The sequence below is a fragment of the Papio anubis genome, chromosome 12, assembly GCF_008728515.1.
Source record: "Papio anubis isolate 15944 chromosome 12, Panubis1.0, whole genome shotgun sequence".
Classification (NCBI taxonomy): Eukaryota; Metazoa; Chordata; class Mammalia; order Primates; family Cercopithecidae; genus Papio; species Papio anubis.
The window spans coordinates 9,550,655-9,571,553 of record NC_044987.1 but is presented as its reverse complement, the minus strand read 5'-3'; the positions used below and the strand labels follow the sequence as shown (position 1 = coordinate 9,571,553).

General features: G+C 48.9%; 1 protein-coding gene and 1 non-coding gene across 4 annotated transcripts in view; both read left to right on the top strand.

The window, feature by feature from the left end:
• The window catches only part of PKNOX2 (PBX/knotted 1 homeobox 2), a 273,857-nt gene that overhangs the window by 103,855 nt on the left and 149,103 nt on the right, over positions 1-20,899 (top strand). The gene's annotated exons all lie outside the window — the stretch shown is intronic.
• LOC116269846 lies at positions 13,887-13,992 on the top strand. The gene has a single exon (XR_004177665.1). It is a non-coding gene; the product is annotated as a U6 spliceosomal RNA (small nuclear RNA).

Sequence of the window (20,899 nt, the reverse complement as noted above, 5' to 3'; positions counted from 1 at the left end):
GCTCTGTGGTATGTCGGTTTCCATAGCAACCAGCCAACGGGCCACTTTCTCAGAACAATTCCCCTACTCAGCCGGGTTCTGGACTTAGCTCAGCCCAAGGGCATGTGGCTGAGGAGCAGAGCGGGAGGGGGAGAGCTGCCGAGGGCCAGACTGGGCCCCACAGAACGTGGCTATCTCAGTCCGGTCTTCGCACGGAGGGCGTGGAGCCGAGGACAAGCCATGCAGACTCTTCCGGCGCTGGCTCTCCCTGGCCTCTCTCTGTGCCACGCCGACTCCACCGCCTGTCCACAGACTGCCCAGCTCGGCCCGGTTGGAAGAAGTGTCAGGTCTTTGTCTGAATCTGGAGAACAGCTGCATTGGCTGGGTTCAGGGCTGGGAGGACAAAGTCCTGGAATGGCGTATAAGGGGGTGCCGGGAGGGGCTTTTCCTGGCTTCCTTCTCTGCACCCTTCCATCCAGCTCTTGCAGGACCATGGGAATCCCAGTGATCCCAGGGGATAGGGGGCTAATCAGTCCTCCCCCACATTTCGAGGGTGGGAGAGGATCACCTTTCTCAAGCCCCTACCGGAGTTAACTCCCTGAATGTGAGCAGGTTGGTGCCATCCTTGACACTGTTAGGAAAAGGGTAGAGGTGAAGATCCATTCTGGGCGCTACAAGGGACCTCGATCCACTTTGTGGATAAGGAACCGGGACCCAGTGGAAAATGGATTGCCTGGGGGCCAGGGTGGGTAGGGGGCAGACGGCAGCTGCTTCCCAAGCCCTCTCCTCTCCTGGGCTGAGCTCAGCATATGCCCCCGGGAAACTGGATGGTGCTAGAGCTCCTTCCCCAGATCCCTTGGAATGCAGCTCAGGCTATCATGGGCCTGGGGTCCTGGGGAGTTTGTCACTGGAAGGGATTTCATTTTCAGAAAGGAGCCATTTGCAAATGGGAAACTGAGGTCAGGGATAGTGTCTCTTTAGGCCTAACAACTGCAGGATTCGATGTTGGGGCGGGGACTTGGCTTCCTGAGAGGTCATCTGGGTGGTCCCTGCTAAGACCTGGGAGGCATAAAGCGTTCTTGGGCGGGGTGGCGGGGGCGCTGCCCAGCTGTCTTGATCTACTCTGTGAAATTATTCCTCCCTTTCAAGAGGCCTAGTTCTCCCTTCCCCACCCCCCATCCGTTTACCCCCATCCCCTGAAAAAGAGGAGACAGATGTCCTTTCTTCCACACATCACAGCTGCAGCCAGACACAATTTCTCTAAGCCCTGGGAACAGGTGTGGAGTAGTTCTAAGTCCCCTAGGGATGTGGGGGACTCAAGAAGGCGGCCAATTTTAGAAGCTGCATGGGTTCCCGTCCTCCCCTGGCCCCATCTGTGAAATGGGAGGACTGCTCTAGGTAAGCACTTCCTGGAGTGGGCTCTGTGGGGGTAAAGAAAGTCCCAAAGCTAAGCAAGCTTGGGAAAGGATGTGTGAACACCTTGTCTTTAAACAGTTACAGGGCTTATGGCCGGGTGCGGTGACTTAAGCCTGTAATCCCAGCACTCTGGGAGGCCAAGGCGGGTGGATCACGAGGTCAGAAGATGGAGACCATCCTGGCTAACATGGTGAAACCCATCTCTACTAAATATACAAAAATTAGCCGGGCATGGTGGCGGGCGCCTGTAATCCCAGCTACTTGGGAGGCTGAGGCAGGAGAATAGTGTGAACCTGGCAGATGGAGCTTGCAGTGAGCCGAGATCGTGCCACTGCACTCCAGCCTGGGTGACAGAGGGAGACTCTGTCTCAAAATAAAAAAAAAAAGGAAGAAAGAAACAAAAAAAATAAACAGAAAAGAGAGTTACAGGGCTCGTTACAAGTTTAAAGACTTTAACCTAGGGCTTCCTAGGCTAAAGGATTCCTGCGACACACTTGACCCACTCCTCCTTCGGTGGATGCATCCTTGACACTGTTCTCTGCCCCACGGCCTCCGCTGCCACCTCACCCTACTGGCTGCTCAGTTGTGCTTGGGTCTTCTCCATCCCAGACCTTCAGAGAGCCCGAGCAGAGGCAGGGGCAGTGCAGGGCTGTCACCCGGGTTTCTGAAGGGACTAAGACCCTCAGCTCAGCCCCCACCCCAACGGTCCCCAGAGGGTTGAGGGTCATCTGTGGCTTTTCTGCTTCACAGGGTCAGGTAATGGCTCTAGAGCAAGGAGAGAAGAAAATTCTGGCCACCAAGGATCTCATCAGGACGATCCTGAAGTGGGAAGCTTACAGAGGAAAGGCGTTCCTCTCCTCCTCACCGTCTAAACTCTCAGAGAAGTCACACCTCACATTCCGCAACCCTCAAACTTCCCAAAGGCCCTGAGTGTGCATTCTGCCCGCCCATCAGGAGACAGCTGTGGTGTGATGGAAAACGTGTCAGCCATGGAGGAAACCTGGCCCCCCTAGATCCATAACTGGCCAGGTCTCTGCCCCGAGGCAGGTCACTTCACCCCTATGCACACTTACCAAATTTCTCGAAGCAAGGAATAGTTCCTTTCTCACTGGGTTCTCATCAGAGTTGAAGATAGGATAAATGTGACAACGGCTGGTATGGAAGAGTAGCTCAGAAAGCATGAGCAGGGAGGGATTCACCACCCCTCCCCAGCCAGAGGTAAGATTTCTCCGATTTTAGGAGGGAGAAAACTGAGGCTCAGACAAGTTAAGTCACTTGCCCAAGGTCACACAGCCGGTCACCCCCAGTCCTTTGCCGTTCCGCTTTGCATCATTTCCAGGAAGATGCCTCTGAGATGGGAGGCATCACACTAACTTTTGGGGGCATTTAGCGAATGTGATGTCCTTGACTCTTGAACCGTTCATCCTCCCCACTAGTAAAATGCCTGAGAGACAGAGGCTGGAAGACAGCCCTGCTTTTTTTGAAGGGGCGGGGTTATGGATGTGTGGAGGCAGGAAGCGGGTATTAATTCTTGTGAAAATAGCTTTAAAAAAAAAAAAGTAGGCTTCTGCACTAAGACAGTCTCATTTCAGTTTGCAAAGAGCTCCTCCCAGTAAGAAGGGAGAACATTTTCTCCTTACCTCCTGGTTCCTGGCCACGCAGACCCTCGATAGGCCCTGCCACCATGTCCGTCTCACTCAATGTGTACAGCCACAGGATGCTGAGCTGCTGTCCTTCAGCCCTTTCCTTGTAGCAGCAAAACCAATTCACATGCGAGGCCTGGAGATCAGGACAGGACTCATGGCTTCCTCCCTACTTCCCACCCAGGTTCTAAAGTCATTTTATTTAGCACAAGGAAATGAGGAAAGAACAGGGGAAAATGAGGAGAAAGAACAAGCGGGCCTATCGTGTGCTCCACATTGTGCTAGGGCCTTAGGAATGTGCCTTCGGCGAACACTGTATCTCCCTTTTGATTTTTCTGTGGGTGAGACGGAGGCTGTTTAGAGGCCATGGGAGGGAGGGGTTTTGTCCCTGCTGATTGCTCTCACCACGTCTGTTTCCATCACCAGCCAAAGCATGGACCCTGATCGGTATCTCCATTTGGCTAACTCACCTTCTCTTCTGCTATCTCCTTTCCTCCCTCCATCATTTGAAAATGTCACAACCTGTGAGGTTGGGAAGCATAGGTAGATGTTTGGTCAAGCTGGAACAACAGTTCTACCAAACTCCTCCCCCTGTGCTCGTGTGTGTTCCTGTACTCACGTGGCTTTAAGTCCTGTCCTGGGATAGTGCTCGTATCTGGAGTGAATGGAAGGGTCAGGAAGGACGTGCTTGTCCTGGAGACTTGTAGGAGAGGAGCTATTATTGCAGCTGCTCCTCCTGAGCTCAGTCAGGTTTCCCCCTGCCTGGCTGGGCCGTCTCTTTCCTTGCCCTTTCAGTAAGAGGCTGTGGAATTATGTGAGGGAGAGGAAGAAGCTACTGCTTAGAGGGATTCTGCTCTCCAGGCCTTAAGTTGGGGCGCTTTCTAGCTCTGCTCTTCTCATTTAAAGGGATGGCCTGGCTCCAGCAGGTACCTGTAAGTAAAAACAACAAACAACCCCAAACATCTCCTAGCGCCAGACTGACAGCTCAGATTTCTACCACAGGCGAGGTTTCCTGCTCAGCTTTCTGACGCAGGAAGCCTGTATGTGTGTGTATATGCACGTGTGTATGTGCACGTGTTGTGCATGTGTGCGCATGTGTGTGTGCATGTGTGTGTGTGTTTTCTCTGCTGATTTACAGGCTCCTTTTGGATTGGTAGATCTGTGAGGAAGAGTAGGACTGGAGTCAGGGAATTGGCTTCGATCAGAGGCCTGATGAGAACAAGGTGCTCATCAACACTATTTAGGAAGGTGTTTTGTACAGGAATTTGTGGCAAGTGATGGGAGGGTGGTAGGGTCTGAGAAGAAGCGGGGAAAAGTGCCACAGTATCTGACAACTTAAAACTCAAGGGGTCACAGAAATGTTGGGGCTTTGAGAAAACTTTACCAGTAACTCTCTGCTGAGGGTCTCTGGCCTGAGGTCACTGAGAATCTCAGAGGGAAAACAGGAGCAAGGACACAGCGGGCCCTCCTGGGAGCAGATGCGGTGCTTTGGCCCGCCTGCCCCTCCCTGCTCTCATCTCAGAAAACGGCAGCCCCCAGTGCAGAGAGGCCACTCGGAAACCAGGGAGTGGGGTTAAAAGCATCTCTTAGCCCAATGTTCCCTTCTCCTCTCACAGGCAGTATTTTGGGAACCACGTGCTGTAGAAGCTGCATTATAACAGTGGAAACATTGTAATTAAATGGGGAGACCTTAGGTCTGTCACATGATCTGGGTGTTCTCCTGTATAAAACGAAGGCTGATAACAGCTCATTGACCACTTCACAGGACTCTGGGGTCAAACGTGGAGTGGGAAAGTGCTTTGTAAGGGAATTCAGACGTATAAGCTGTTCTCAGTAGGAGGGCAGTTTGCTCACCTGCTTAATGCTGGGCTTGGGGCAATGTTGAAGCTGAGAGCTGGTGTTGGAGATTCGGGAAGTTAGTTCTCCCTTGCTTCCAAGTTAATCAATGCTGGCTTTCAGTGATATTATTGAAAGCATATAAAGCTGGTCTGATTGGCCTTAGAATAAAAGCTTCTGAAGGGCAGGGGGGCCTGGGGCCGTGTGTGACAGAAGTCTCTTGTTTCAAGGAGACATCAGTTCAGTGGTGGTGTTCTGCCTGTCCCTGTGAGGTCTGGGCTTGGACAAGCACTTTAAACCCACAAATTGGCTGCATCATCTCTGAGAATTCCATGATCCTTTCTGGGGTGGGGGCTGAGGAGGCCAGGAAATGACTTTGGTCCCATTAGTCATTCTGGCGCCAGCAGGCCAACAGCAATGGCTTCTTGTAGGGGAGTTGGGAGAGATGCCCATGGCGGGAGGGTGCCCTGGGGGTGGGGTGGAGGGCAGGGGGGCTGCTGTTCTCATGCCCCTTTTTACCTAGATACTGCCAAAGGTGGTCCCTGGAACAGTGACCACAAAGTGTCTCATGGGAGGAAGAAGGATGAAAGAGATGGGAATTCTTGTAAATTTTTAATCTGAAAAATAAAGAAAGTATGAATTAGAATTAATGCAGGTATTAAATATTTAAACTTTCTATACTCACTTTCATTTTTAACATATTCCTTCCTCAAAAACCTCGATAACGCTTGTCAGATTTGTTCTCAAGATGTCCCCCTCTCCACCTCCCCCCAGGCCCAGCCCCAAAGTGAGACCACAGGTATTCATCATCCTGATGGAAATGCTCATTTTATTTCTCCTACAGGAACCGTCTGATCTCTCTCTTTATATTTATGCTTTCTCTCTATGGCAGTGTAAATAATTAATGCTGTTATAAACATATCCTATGCAAAATATATATTAGAAAAAATAACTCTTTAATTTGGCATGTCATTTAATTCCATTTTGTAATCATAGCACATGGGCTACAATTAATGCCAGGGCTGAGGAATCCAGCCTGACTGCTGACACTGGCAGAGGCAAGACCAGGTCTCCCAGACTGACGCCCTCTTGGACCCTCAGCTGTTTCTTCTTTGTGTGCTTTTGGTTGATGGATGGAGATGGTGCCCACTGTCCAGGGCGAGGCTGAGAGTGAGTCTGGAAAAGAAACAGGAAACTTACTTCTGTCTTCAATAGAAAGGGGTGAGGGTGGTCCAGGTCTGTTCAAGTGCACTTGGTAGCATTCATCCAAAAGGATGCTGGGACATTTAGCTATAGGACATTTGGTACATCTTCATGGGATGGGAGGGCGGCTGTCCTTGGACTTTTGGGTAGTTCTCACAAGGACTGGCTTGGGGCACAATAGCAAGGAGTTTCCTAGAGGTTGGGTTTTATGCATGCGTTCATTTAACAAATATTTATTGAGTGCTTCATATGTGCCAGGCATTGTTGTGGGCACTGGAGATACAACAGTGAATAAGACAAGAAATGAAGATGAGAATATCCGGTTTCTGAATATTCCACCATTGCCTCTGCTCATTCCTTTTTCCATTCAATGATCTTTCTGGCTATCTTAAGGAATCCACCTATCAGAGCCACTCCCCGATCAGGTTTTTAGAACTCTTGGTTAGTATTTGAATAACTCAGTGTTCCTGGATTTACCAATTCCTGTGAGTTTAGCACAACCTCGCAAATAAGATTGCAACTACCAGCAGCCCTCTCTCCCCGGGAGGAATCCTGCAAACCGAATGACTGGCACTGGCATTCCTTTCTCCTGGACTCCAGGGGTCGTCTGCCCTCTGCAGGTGGGTGAATGGCTCTTTTGGGAGACTGCAGGTCCTGCCATGACTGGTGTCCTGCACTGCTGATCCTGCCTCTGTGTGTCATCTCAAGGGCCCAGACTTGGGGCTGAAGCTTTGGAGGTTTGAATTTCAGCTTTCATGTGGCATTTGTCAGCCTTTCCCCCTATTGAATATCTTCCGTAATTGTCCCACGCCTGGCGCCATTCAGTGTGTGTTCCCAAGCTAAAAAGCCCTCATTCACTTGTGGCTGAGGCTCTCATTAATTCTTTCATGGGGTGGAGAATAATGAGGGGACAGCTAATGCACTCGAAAAAAAAATTGATTTTGTAGTTAGCAATTTGCCACTCTTTGTTTGGAAAGCCAGTGTGGACTCTTCAGCCTATAATTCCACTGAGGAGAAAATTTAAACAATTGGCACCCAGGCCCCAGCTCACCTTCCCAGAGAGGCTCTGATGCACTCTGCATTTCATGTTTCCCAAGATAGGATAGCGGGAGGAAACTTGGAAATCATCACCAGCACCCTGCTCTTCTCCCTTGACTCAGGCTCCTGGACCAGGCATGGGCTGATTCAGGAGGTGGAGGTCTGTCTGACTTGAAAGGCCTATGGGAGGAGTTTCCAGGCATCTCAGAGGCTCTTGATTGGCTGGGACCAAAGATGCTGAACCTTAGCTGCCTTCGGGGTGACACAAGAAGTTCTGCAGGACTAACCCCTGTGATTCGACTTCCGTGTCTTTCATGGGGGCTGATGAACCTGTCTGTGGATTTGGAGGGAAGATGTTTGAATGATTTCACAGCTCCCTGCCCCACCATCCTGTCCTCTCTGCTGGGATAGCCATGGGACTGAATTCTACCCAGACTCTAGTATACATTCTGGCCTTTCTTCTTAGGAAGGATTTAAGGAGCTCTGAGTTAGTTTTCAAACTTTGCTGCAAGTCCAGCTTGGCCATTTTGCTCTGCTTTTTAAAAAGTTCCATTTGTACACTGTGTCAATCTGACAAGACACTCATAATCTCTTTCTGGACATCTCCATTGCTGAATGCTCCCTGAATACAGTGTTCCATGCTCTCCTTTCTTGAATAGATCTTCTCTCATAATTTGCACCCCGATTCCTTCCCTACCTCCATCCCAAGGCAGAGTGCATATTTGGGTCAGCTCTCAGCCCTACTCCTATCTTCAACTGTTCATTCAGTATTTGCCATGCTGGCACTGTATCTCAGAGCACTCTGCTCACCTGGTTTTCAGAGGAGTCTCAGTTCCTGTGTTCCAGAAGACACTGGTTTCAGTTCTATCTAGACCTTCAATGTGTGTCCTGTCACGAAAATAGCAGAGTTGAGGGAAGGAGAGCAGCAAATTGATGACTTTGTCAAGAAAAAAAAATCCCCCAAGGTCCATAAGGACTCCTCCTTGGGCCTTGCTCCAGCTCATAGCCCAGATGCTTTTCCTGGCTCTGCTCAGCCCATGGTACCCAGAAATGATGTGACTCCAGTTGGAGCCATTGATGAGCCAGACATACGGATGGGGAAGCCGCCTTTGCCCACCCCCTGTGACAGATGCATCATCGAGTCCCTTGGCTCTGTTAATAAAACCTGCCTTTATTTTCCTAATGCCCAGTGCCTGCAGTGGCAGGGCCATAGGCCTCTCAATGCTACAGTGACAAATCACAGAACACTATAAGCCCAGAGCCACTCGGTGCCTTTTATTAAACCTGACAAATATCCAATAACCCTGGCCTCATGCCTACTCTCCTACATCATTTGATACAAATTGCATGGAGGTTTGGAGGGAGGAGTGTTTCAAATGGGAACTAGAGCTGGTGATGACAGTGCTCCTGGCTTCGAAGGGCAATGGGGGTGTGAGGAAAGCTCTCCAGGTGTTTTTCCATCAGTCTGTCTCAGCATGACTGATCCTGGATCCTTAGGTAATTGATTCACTGGTGGAATGTCTGGTTCTCAATGAATCATGATAAATGGCATTTGTGAAGCCCTTTACCAATTGCTAAGCACAGGCACACATATCATCTCATTTAATGCTCACATCAGCCCTGAGATGAATGCTCTTGTCCCAGTTTTACCATTGAGAGGACAGAGATGCAGAAGGTTTGACTTGTTAAGGTCACATGATTAATATGGGACAACTGGGGCCCAAGCTCAGATCTTGATTTTTGTGTCCCGTGTTCCTTTGACTTTATTTCCTTCCATGCCCACTCTCCCCTTCTCCCTCCATAACACGGAGGATTTGGGCCTTGTTCTACCCAGGACTTGGAGTAAGGATTAAAGAGATGTTCTTTACGCTTTGATCGTGTCGAGTAAAGAGGGCACAGGGACAGCTCTCCCACTTCCTCCAAGAGGAACAGCCTCCTTCTTTGTGGGGTTTCCCGTTCTTTATTTTTCCCACAGTCTCCTGGTGCCTTAAGCGCAGGTCCTGGTGTGAACAGGAGAGGAGCGGCAATGAATCAGTGCTTTTTTGAAGCTGTTTTCCAGGAGTGAGAGAACTGACTTCTCCACCTGCCTCACCACACCTTGTTTCAGGCAGTGACAGAAGCAGCGTTGAGCACTTACTGTCAGGTCTGGCTGCAGTGCAGGGAGAACGACCTGCAAAGGGAGGCAGCCAAAGCCCCTACTGTCACTGCCCATCACTCAAGAGCTTAAGCAGCCACTTCCTGCACCAGTCTTGGATGGAAGAAAACTTGTAGTCTGCCCGCCTAAAAGCCCACCCGGCTCCCTAGGAGTCCAGGGTGAGAGGCCGCTTGTCAGGCCAGGAGAGACTGGCTGTGCTGGTGAGGAAGGCAGGCTGTGAATGAGCGCGCTCCCCAGGCAGGCTCAGCGTTCAGGGATGGGTGTTTACCTTTGCAGCCCACTGTGCTTCTCGCCACTTGAAATTCTCCTAAGAACCCAGAGGAGCAGCTGAAAATATCCCAGGTAATATGAAAATGAGTGAAGGCTCAGCACACACAGCCCAGCTTCTGAGCAAACAGCTGAAAAGGCAGGCGGCAAAACAAGAAAAGGGAAGAATGCAAAAGGAGGATGGGCAGATGAGAAGGTGGACGGGGCAGGGGGAGGGGGGCAGGAGGAGGCGGGTCAGAGCGAGGGCTCTGGCTTGTCTTCTGTCCTGGAGATGCCTCTGCCACCCACCTCCCTATGGGGTGAGGAAAGCAGTGCCAAGAAAAAGGTTCTCAACTTTGGGCTGGATGGAGAGACTTTTTGGTGGAAAATGCCTTGTGGTCTTGTGAGTTCTATGGTATTTTTCTACAGTGAGGGGAAGTTGGAAGTCAGGGTAGGTCTGGGCACTTTGCCTTCCCAGGAGTTAGGAGGCCTGAGTTCCAGACCCAGCTGTCATGGTGTGACCTTGGGCAACACCCCATGTTTGTGAGTACAGTTTCCTTACTGGCAAAATGAGAAAATTTGACTAGATGACTTCAGGGGGATCCTTTTAGCTCTGACATTCTAGAGTTTTTATTTTGTTTTGTTTTGTGTTTTACTTTTACCATAACTGACAAAGACTTGCATACATATTTGACTATTGTTGAGCTGTGCTAACCGCCTTTGGAAGCTTATCTTCCGAGGCACATGGACACGGATGGTCATGTGAGTAGGAACCAGCAGAATAAGAATCTTCTTGGATATTCTGAGTGAGGCCAGGCTGGGGCCAAAGACGTAGCTTCCCGCCAACAGCGGTGAAGGTAGCATCACATTGGCTGTGGAACCACAGGTTAGAGTTGGAGGACCTCAAATTTATTACTTAGTGTGTATTCTGTCTCTAAAGCTATGCTAAGCACTTTGCATTTATTCTCTCATTTACTTTTATACCAATACTTTGAGCTAAGGCTTATTATTATCGCACTCTTATGCCTCAGAGCTGTAGAGTAACTTGCCCATGGTCACATAACCTGGATATCACTCAGGCCTGAATGATGCAGGGGTCCACACTCCTAGCCACTGCACCACACATACTTTCAGAACCTTATGGTCTCAGGGAAAGACGTGATGAGCCTGAAGGGTAAGGGATATCGAGCCCCACATCCCAGCTCCCCGAGGGGTTGTGTTCCCTCCGCAGAGCACAGAACAGAGTCCCTATATATGAATCCATTGCCTCCGCTGTGCCATCCCTGTGCAGAGGAGCCCTGCCAGCTCGTATCAGACAGCAACTCATGAAACCGTGGCCTTTTGTTTTGTTTTTCACCTTTTATAAACTAGAGAACAAACTACAGCAACCATAGTGCCAAGAAGGCAGGCAAGGATGCATGAACAAGGAGCACATGGGGATGGAACATGTCGGCTGCAGCAAGGAGGACTTGACATGGGGCTGGGGGCTGAGCAGGCCCAGGCCAGGATGCTGGGCCATGGCCTTTGTCTACTCTCTTGGTTGCTAAGCTTCCTCATAAAATATTCTAGGATCTTGGAAGGCTGAATGGCCACCTGTGAGGAATGTTGGAATAAATGGGAACTCTTGCTGTAGGTGGAAGGTCAGATCAGGGGCGCTAGGATAACACCCAACTCCAAGAGGCTGCACATCCATGTGCGTCTATTCTGTTTTGATTATGAGCCCAGTGTGGCAGCAGGCCCAGTCCTGGGGTGCAGAGATAAGTAAGACAGCACATCTAGCCATAAATTGCTTCCTCCAGGCAGGCGGTCAACAAATGCTAGATGCCTACTGTGTGCAAGGCTTTATTGTAGGTTCAGGGAATAGTGCCAAACAAGACAAGGGTCCCTGCCATCAAGGATTTCATATTCTAAGTAGGGAGAAGGAGAGTAAATAAACAAGGAAGCAGACATGGAAATAAGAAAATGTTAGGTCCTGACAAATGCTGGGAAGAAGGTAAAGCAGTTTCCGGCGGGAGAATGCCTGGGCTGAGTGTTGGGGAAGGCTCTCTAAGGATGGCATATTTGTACCAAACCTCATGGTTGAGAAAGTGACAGCCATGGGTAGATGGGAAGGAGAGCACCTCAAGCGGAAGGAAAAGCAAAAACCAAGTCTCTGGGATGGACCTGAGCCAGTGTGCCTGGGGAATGAGTAGACAAGAGGGAGAATGAAGAGAGAGGAGGTCAGGGAGGCAGAGAGGGTCTTATGAGGCCACACAAAGGCATTTGGGTCTTACCTGTCTTGGGTAAGCCATGAGGACTGTAAGGGGGAGAGTGAGAAGAGCTAAGTGTGCTTTAGAAAGACCACTCTGGCTGCTGAGGGAGTAAAGGCGGCTGGGGGAGGCTTTGTTGGCTTAGTCTTGGCCATGGCAGTGGAGATGGAGCAGAGTTGTGGGATTCAGGTGGTTGAGGACTTCTTGATGGATTGAATGTAGTTGAGGAAAGGAAGGAACCAAGACTGATTTCTAGATTTTTGGCACTTGAATGGAGAGTTTTACTTAGATGGAGGAGGCTTGGCAGAAGGGGGTGTAGGATTTGAGGGGAGAAATTAAGAGATCTGTTTTGAATATGCCAAGCTCAGGATGCCTTTGAGACATTGAAGTAGAGGTGTTGAGTAGACAGTTGAATGCAGACGTCTGGGTGTCTGAAAAGAGGTTCAGCTGGAGACAGGGATGTGAGAGACCTGCATGTGTAAGAAGGTCCTTAAAGCAATGGGAAAAGATCACATAGGGAGAGAGAGGGGATGCAGAAAGGGAGAGTGAAGGAGATGCTCCAGTATTTTTAGGAAATGCCAACAGAGGAGACTGAGAAGGAGTGCTTGCAAAGTACGGGAAAAACCAGAGGAGCGAAGTGTCAGGGCCTGGAGGGGAAAGTTTTTTGAGATCAGAAATTGACCTGCTGTGCCAAATGCTGCTGGGAAGTCAAAATGAGGACAAAGAATTGACCATTTACTTTGGCAAGATACAGTCCTTAGTAATCTTGGTAATTAGTCATCAGTGGAGCAGTGGGTAATAAAGCCTGATTGGGGTGGGTTGAGGAGAGAATGGAAGATGGGAAAGGAGAGACAGTGAGTGTAGATGACTCCTTTGAACAGATTTACTGTGAAGGGGAGCTCCAAAAGAGGTGGAAAATGGAGGAGGGACTAGGGTTAAGGGAGAGTTTATTTAAAGGAGGATGATATGGAGGTATGTTTATATGCCAGTGGAAGTGATCCAGTTAAAGAGGGAGAAAAGTCCTTGAAATGGCATGGGAGAATGGGTTCAGAGCCCGGTGAAGGTATTGACCTTGGATGGGAGCCAGGACTCTTTTTCTATAGTAATTGCAGGATGGCATGGCCTGAGTATTTTAGTTCTGAGACAGACACAATAAAGGGCTTGTTGATGGGAAGATGAGGTAGTTCTCATCTTATAGAAACCTGTTTTCTCTATGAAATATACTGCAAGGTCATCAACTGAGAATGGGGTGGGGAGGGAGTGTAGGAGACCTGGGGAGAGAAGGAAGTGTGAGGTGTCCCCAGAGACTGAGAAATTGAATTTTCTAGGGAAATGTGGTAGGTTTTTCTGACAGAGTTGAGTGAGATTTGTGGTCATGTTTGAAGTGAGTCTAGTCAGCAAATTTGTATCATTTTTCTCTAGTAATGTTCAGCTGCTCTGGTACAGGCTCTGAATAAGTAGGTAGGATACCAGGGCGGGAGTTCTGCTAGACTAAGACAATGCAAGGAGAGCTGCAAGAAGTCCAGGTGGTCAGCATGGCAGTAGCTGAAGTGTTGGATGTTGGAATCAGAGCCAGGCAAAGAGAGCAGTGAATATATGCAGGTAGTGATGGAAACGGATCATTAAAAAATGTTTTTAATGAAGTGGGGTTGGAGAATTACTGGAGTAAGTAGGGGTGTCAGAGTAAGCTAGGGTGGCAATGATCAGAAAGTGGGAAGCTGGCAATGTACGTTTCATGGGTGATTCAGTTAGTGGTGTGCCAAGGTCTAGGAAACAGCCACGTGAGTGGAGCAAAAGCTCATGGGATGCCAATCACAGTGGGAAGAAAAAAATAACGAAGTCTCACTGGAGCTAGGAAGGACAGCCAGTTAGAGGCCAGAGTATCAGACAGATCACCTGCATGGATTTTGGAGTTTCCAATGATGCTGGCAGAAATAACAATGGAGAAGGGGTCAGCGACCTGGGTGCTAAGGTCATCCATGAACGAGGGGGAACGTCCAGGAGGTTGGTAGACTGACAGCATTTCATACGTAGGAGAGGTCATGAGGTCTGATGACAAGTGCTTCAAGTAGGTGAGCTTGGGTTCTTAAGAAAGAGAGATGGTTTAGAAGCTGCAGTGGGGTACTCGCTTCAGCAGCACACAGACCAAAACAGGAGTGACACTGAGAAGATTAGCATGGCCCTGTACAAGGATGACACACAAATTCATGAAGCATTCCATATTTTGTATAAAAATACAGTTAGATAGAAGGAATAAGTTCTAGTGTTTGATAGTACAGTAGGGAAGTTATAGTTAACAATAAATTATTGTATATTTCAAAATAGCCAGGAGAGAGGAATTATAGCATTCCCAACACAAAGGAAAGATGAATGTTTGAGGTGATGGATATTCCAATTTTACACTGATTTGATCATTTCATATTGTGTATAGATAGCAAAATCTTACATGTACCCCCCAAATATACAGCTATTATGTATCAATGCAATTTTTTTTTTAAAGAAACTAGCTGGGTGTAGTTGCTCATGCCTATAATTGCAACACTTTGGGAGGCTGAGGTAGGAGAATCGCTTGAGCTCAGGAATTTGAGACCAGCCTGAGCAACATGGCAAAACCCATCTCTACAAAAATGCAAAAAAAATTAGCCAGGTGTGGCGGCCCATGCTTATAGTCTCAGCTACTCAGGAGGCTGAGGTGGGAGGATCACTTGAACCCAGGAGGTGGAGGCTGCAGTGAGCTGTGATTACACCACTGCATGCCCACTTGGGCAACAGAGTGAGACCCTGTCAAAAAAAAAAAAAAAAAACAACTGTAGTGGGAAGCAGGGAAGACACACCCACCTCCCACTCTGAAGTATATGAGACATAAGAGACAAAGCTGTCCCCAACAGAAAGGGCTTCTGAGGAAACAAGTCCTTACGGGGAAGTCTGGGTTTCCCTTAAAGCAAGAAAGTGAAGGAGGCAGTCCGAGAGACCAGGATCTCCAGAGGCCATGGCTAAAGGCAGTGGGGGCAGCCTGGCGCTGAGTGTCTACCCAGCAGTGCATCAGCTAGGGCCCTCAGGCTCCCGACGATGGCTCAGGCGAATGGGAAGCCTGATGAGCGCGGTCCTGGAGGGCACAGCAGTCTGGGAGTGAGGACCTTGGGATGCCTGGGTCTTGGCTTGTGATGGAGATGGGTGCCTTCAGTTGAAGATCGAGGGAGGGGCCGACTTGCTGGATTAGTACAATTAGTGACTGAATATCGGGATGTTGGACACAGCCCACCCCGGAGGTGTTTAGCTGTTGGCATCCAGTAATGGCAGGTGAGAATCAGATCACAGGGAATGTCAAAGTGAGAAAGGCATTTAGATATCCCTTGCCAGCTCTTATTTTTCAGATGAAGAAACTGAGGCCCAGAGAGGTCAAATAACTTGTCCAAGGTCATCACGCAAATGAGTGGGAAGAATTTATTCAGAACAGAAGCAGGCATAGAGTTTGTGGATGCTGCTGGCTTAAGGGTGGGTGGAGGCGCAGGAGGCTGGCGGATATCCGTTTTCCCTGCCTGGCTGAGCCGGGAGACCACTTGGTCTGGCTGTATCTATTCTCTCCTCATGGTCGCCATGTTTGCCCCCAACAAGGGCATGTGCCTGGCTTGGCAGGACTATCGGAAACCGGAGAGCTTAGACTCCATCCCTGTCACCCCTGTGGCACCTTGGTCAAGTGCCCTGGTTCATCTGGTTTTCACATCTCCTTTGTGATTGAGGGCATGCCTGCGTGGCAACATGTAGGTGTCATGGCCTGTGAACTGCCGTGAGCAAGATTGTGCCTGGACCTCTCAGGACTGGGCTGTGGTATCTCCTAGAGGGGGCTTCTGTCTGACCAAATGATTGAGTCGTTTACCAAGTATCTACCCTGCACTCAGCCCTGCTTCCATGAAGATCAAAACCTAGCAGGGAACATCAGACTGGACCTGGAGACTCGAGACTCCTGATAAAGGAGACTCGAGAACTATTTTAATTCACTGGCCTCACATGTCAGATGAGGAAAATGAGGCTATGGCAGCACCAGAGTGAGAGCTTTACCCTGGCTGTGAACTCCTGGTCTGAAGCTGTGGCTGCTTTGCCTCACCTTGCCATTAAACTTGCAGTGTCTGCCCCGTGGCCCCAGCGTCTGAGGGGCATCTGGTGGGCCCTGCCAGGCTCCTTCCTACAGAGCACCTCAGAAGCGGAACACAGGGGAGTCCTGGCCCCGACTCCTAGGCCAACAGCAGGCATCCAGTCTATGGTGGTATCTGGGGGTCCCTTTTGCCACCCAGAATAGGATGCCAGTGAACATGACCCCGATGAGCTGGCTCCTGCCTTTCAGCCCTTCTCTCCTTTCAGCCTGCGCAAGTGTTAAATACAGCATCAAATTAAGCAAAATTAAATACATTTCCATGCAGCATTTTTCTCTTGACTAAATCAAACAATGCGGTTGCCATAGCAACAGCCTCTTCTGAAAAGGTCACCTGCAAGAAACTGTGTTTTAGGTACAACTCAAGGAGATTATGGGGGATTAACTCATTTTATACATATATATTAAATATATATTTTTTTCCTTTAAAGGAACTGCTATGAAGAAATAATATCCAACTGAGCTGGAAGATACCCACAGAAAAAATTTTAAGTCCCCGATAAAGGATTTTTTTTCCTTTTTTTTTTTTTTTTTTTTTTTAAACCAGCATGCAGTGGGGTGATATCTGAAATGGCGACTCTGTTTTTACTTAGCTTTAATTAAACCTCAGTCGGGGCTGAGAAATGTGGTGAAGCGAGATAATTGCACTATTCCCAGTACAGTTTTTAAACTCCAGCTTTGATATGCACCTCGTGACAGCCTGAACCTGCACCCAGACTCCTGGGGCTGCTTGAAGCTCAGCTTATAACCACCCCTCTCAACCTGTGTGCCTCTGGGGAACAGTGTTGGGGACCTTGAATGGGAAGTGTAGGCTGGGGGAGGTGGGAGCCCTGGTCGTCTGCCCAGGGGCAAGGAGAGGCTGCACCTTCCCTAAAAAGTTCATCTCTGGCACTCAGGGGTTCTCCACTGGACTTGAGAATCCAAACTGTCAGGGAAGGATGAACACAGCCAGTCTAACTCAGAAAGAGAATGGGGAGGTCTTCTCTAGCTTTTCCTGTAATTGTGAGAGGAACTGGAATGTCTCCAGGAAACCCTTACTGGATGTGAGTTAAAGCGGGCAGCCTGGTGTGGGTTCCTTTGTGAGTGTCACAGGCAGGGTGAGGGGTAATGCATGTTACTGTTCAGTGCTCTCCATCAAGAACTGGTGCAGAGTTCCCCCAAGCAAGAAAGTCTAGTTTCATCCATTCGCAGGGCCCCACACGGTCTGCCCAGCCTGCCCAGCAATGGCACAGGTGTGGCAGGGCTCTGGCTTTCACGGTGCCAGGGTGATGGGCATCTGTGGCTGAGGTGTATAAGGAGTATGTCTGCCCCCTTCCCACTCACCCCCTAGTTCTGCCTGCTTTCCAGGAGGCCAAGAGTCTGAGGGTGTCCAGGTGGAGGGTTCAGATATACGGGGAAACAGGAAACTGGTGACTTGAGTGACCGCGCTAGATCCTGGACACCAGATGGACAGTTTCTCTGGAACCAAAGGTGGATCACACTCCAAAGACAATCCAGAATTTGCTGGGTGGGGCTGACAGCTCTCACGTCAGGGTCTCATGTGGCTTAGCTCTGTCTGGAGCTCAGGCCACTTGCTAGGGCCATGCCTCCCCTCTGGGCCTGCAAGAGCTGGTGGCCAGCACCAGCTCAGAGCCACCTCGGGAGGAAAGAAATTGGACCCCTGGAACGTATATGCGTGGTAGGGCCATGTGTAGAGCAGGCCCAGCTAACACAAATACTCTTAGAAAAATGTTCCTTCAGTGCCTTCCTGGTGGCTAACCTGCCATCACGTGAAATGTCTTTCTCTTTCTGTCCTCAGATCCCCAGACTCCAGGCTCTTCTCTTAATTTATCCCAGTGCTAGACAAGGTGGGCTTGTGTGGTGCAGCAAAGACGGAGGAACTTGCGTGATAGGCAGGCCTGGATTTGAATTCTGGCTGCCACTTACCCGTTGATTGCCTCTCTTTCCTTATTTATCAAATGGGGATAATAATAGCTACTGTCTTAAATAATAGGTCCTCACAGGGTTCTTCTGAAGACTGAATGAAATGACCTGAGAGAATGTAGCCGGATAACATAGGTGCTCAATGGATGTTTGTTGAATACTGTATTTCAGGAACATGCCTTTTGTACAAAACAAACCATGTGTTTCCTTTCCTGTAAAATCCTGCTTGCCAGCCGGGGGCCAACCACAGAGCTTAAAGAAGGAACAGCAATTTCTAGCTCTAATCCCCTAATACAATCACTGGAGGTTTTCTTGAACTCTTAAGAAAAGCAAATCTACCATTATCCAGGGAAGAATTTTATTTTTAGATCAACTCAGCCCTCTGAACTCACATGAACCTTAAAAGAAGATCCTCAAGTGCCTAGCCAAACTGGAAAGAGCTAGGAAAAGACCATCGTTCCAAGTGGAGAGGGCTGACGTTCGAGTTACTCAAATCCGGCTCATTTCCCCTTTAGGACAAGGTGCAGCTGCTGCCGCCATGGCAGTGCTGGTGTGGTGTCTGTCACTGAGCAGGGCTTTAGCCATGCCGCTTTTCTTCTCTTGGGTGCCACTGCTCAGCTTGTCAGATAAGATCTCCCAAGTACCTTCAGAAGACACTTGGCAAAGAGAGGCTGTCTGCCAGCTCCAAGCCAGGGGGTGTCTGTGCATAAGCTTTGGAGTCAAATAAAATTAGGTTTGAAACCAACCTCTGCCAATTTTTAGCTGCATGGCCTTGGGCTGGTTACTTCCTACTGAGAATCTTAGTTCCTGCCTGTAAAATGTGAATATTCTGTTTATCTCACAGTGTCATCATCAGCTTTAAATGAGATAATACTCATAAAGTGTTCACCACCAGGACGGGCAAGTCCCAGTCTCTCAATCTGTGGTGTCTGAGTCACCTGGAGGTGACTCTTTAAAGATCTTGTTAAAGCACAGATCGCTGGGCCCTACCTCTGGGGTTTCTGATTCAATAGGTCTGAAATGGAGCCCGGGAATTTCCATTTCGAACACGTTCCCAGGTGATGCTGCTGGTACAGGGACCACACGTTGGAAAGCACTGGTCTCTGTCATCCAGCAAGGGAAATATTTGACCAAGATCCACGACATTTGAGCTTTATAGGTACCCGGCTTTGTCTACCAAAGCTTCCAAGTGGGTGTAGAGGACCAAATTTAGACTAGTGCTGTCTGGTAAAATGCTTTGCAATGATGGAATTGTTCTATGTCTGTGCTGGCCAATTTGGTAGTCACTATTCACATGCAGTAATTGAACACTTAAAATGCATACAGCTGAAGGAATGAATTTTACATTTAAATTTCACATAGCCAGCCATGCACGCTGACCCATACCTGTAATCCCAGCACTTTGGGGTGCTGAGGCGGGTGGATCACTTGAGGTCAGGAGTTCGAGACCAGCCTGGGCAACATGGCAAAACCCCATCTCTACTAAAAGTACAAAAATTAGGTGGGAGTGGTGGCACATGCCTATAATCCCTGGGGAGGCTCCCTGGGGAGGCTGAAGCAGGAGAATCAATTGCTTGAGCCCAGAAGATGGAGGTTGCCATAAGCTGAAATCACACCACTGTGCTCCAGCCTGAGCAACAGAAGGAGATTCCATTTCAATCAATCAATCAATAAATTCCACATAGCCACATGCAGCTAATGCCTACCACCAGATAGCACAGACAAGATTCTCATAGACAGGGCTTAGTGAAGGCGTAACTATTAACCAGGGAAATGAATGGGTAAATGGGTGACACCTCAAGAATGGAGATTGGAGTCAAGACAAACATTGCAGCCACCTGCCCCTTCAGTGTGTTCCCTCTACCTGAGACCCTCTCTGGAGAATTTAGGAGCCAAGTTGAAGCTTCCCCCTCCTCTCCTATACTTCAACATCTAGGTATACTGCTCTCTGGAAGAGGCAGAAACAGATGAAATATATGACGCGTAGGGTTTGAACATCCAAGTGGAATAAACAGTGATGGACCTCTTAGGGACAGTGGCAGGGTGGAGATGTGCCAGGGCCATGGCCTGTGTGTTTTCAGGATACAATAAAGTAAAGACGTTTGGAAGGAAGTAGAAATAAGAGAGCAGTGTGATTTGTTCTGAGTTGGAAGATGGAAGAACAGAAGTGTCAGTTAAAAAGAAAACTTTTGACCCAAGACAAGACTAGGGACAATTTGAAAGAAGGGAACTCATTCCTCTGGGTGGTGGGGAATGGGGAAGAAGGGAATCATGTTTGTGTCCAGGATAGAAAGGAGCTTGCTAATTCGAGGCATTTCTGAAAGTGGGAAATGAGTCAAGTATTATAATACTATTCAACAGTCACCCTGACAGTGTTTGTTCTAAAATGTCTCATCTCACACCAGGCCTACTTCACTTGGGAAAGTGATGTAACATGGCAGTTACGATCATTGGTTCTGAGAGTCACAAAGATGTGGCTCAAAATTAGCCGTGCCACTTATAAGCTGTAGGACCTCAGGCAAATAATGTAACCTCTCTTGCCTTGGTCTCTCCATCTGTAGATGGAAATAGTAATGGAACACACCTAAAGGGTTGTTTTGAGAATTAATGAGATAGTGGATCTCAGGTGCTTCATGTAATGCCTGGCACATGGCAAGAACTTTGTAGCGGCCATCATCTCTTATTACAGTGAATACGCCACTGACTTCCCTCCTAGTCTCTGTAGCAAGTACCCCCATGGGCTGTCCCATTAGGGCAGTAGGAGGGCTCTGCCTCTGGGAGCCCTTACCTGAGAGTCTCAGAGTGTCTTACCCTGGACCCTTTGCCGAGGTAGAGGTGACCTCTCAGCCCGCTGCTCCTCAGGGGTGCGCTTTTACTCCACAACAACAACCAGGATAGATTGTGGTGCGTGTTAGCGCCAAGACACAAGAAATAGCATCGCCAGAGAACCAACTTAAGCCTGGCCTGATTTAGTACACAGAAAATGACAGCTGCTGTGCTCGGCTGGCTTCCACCCAGCAGAAGGCTATTTTTTGCAAATAAAATGGTAAGTTGCTAATCA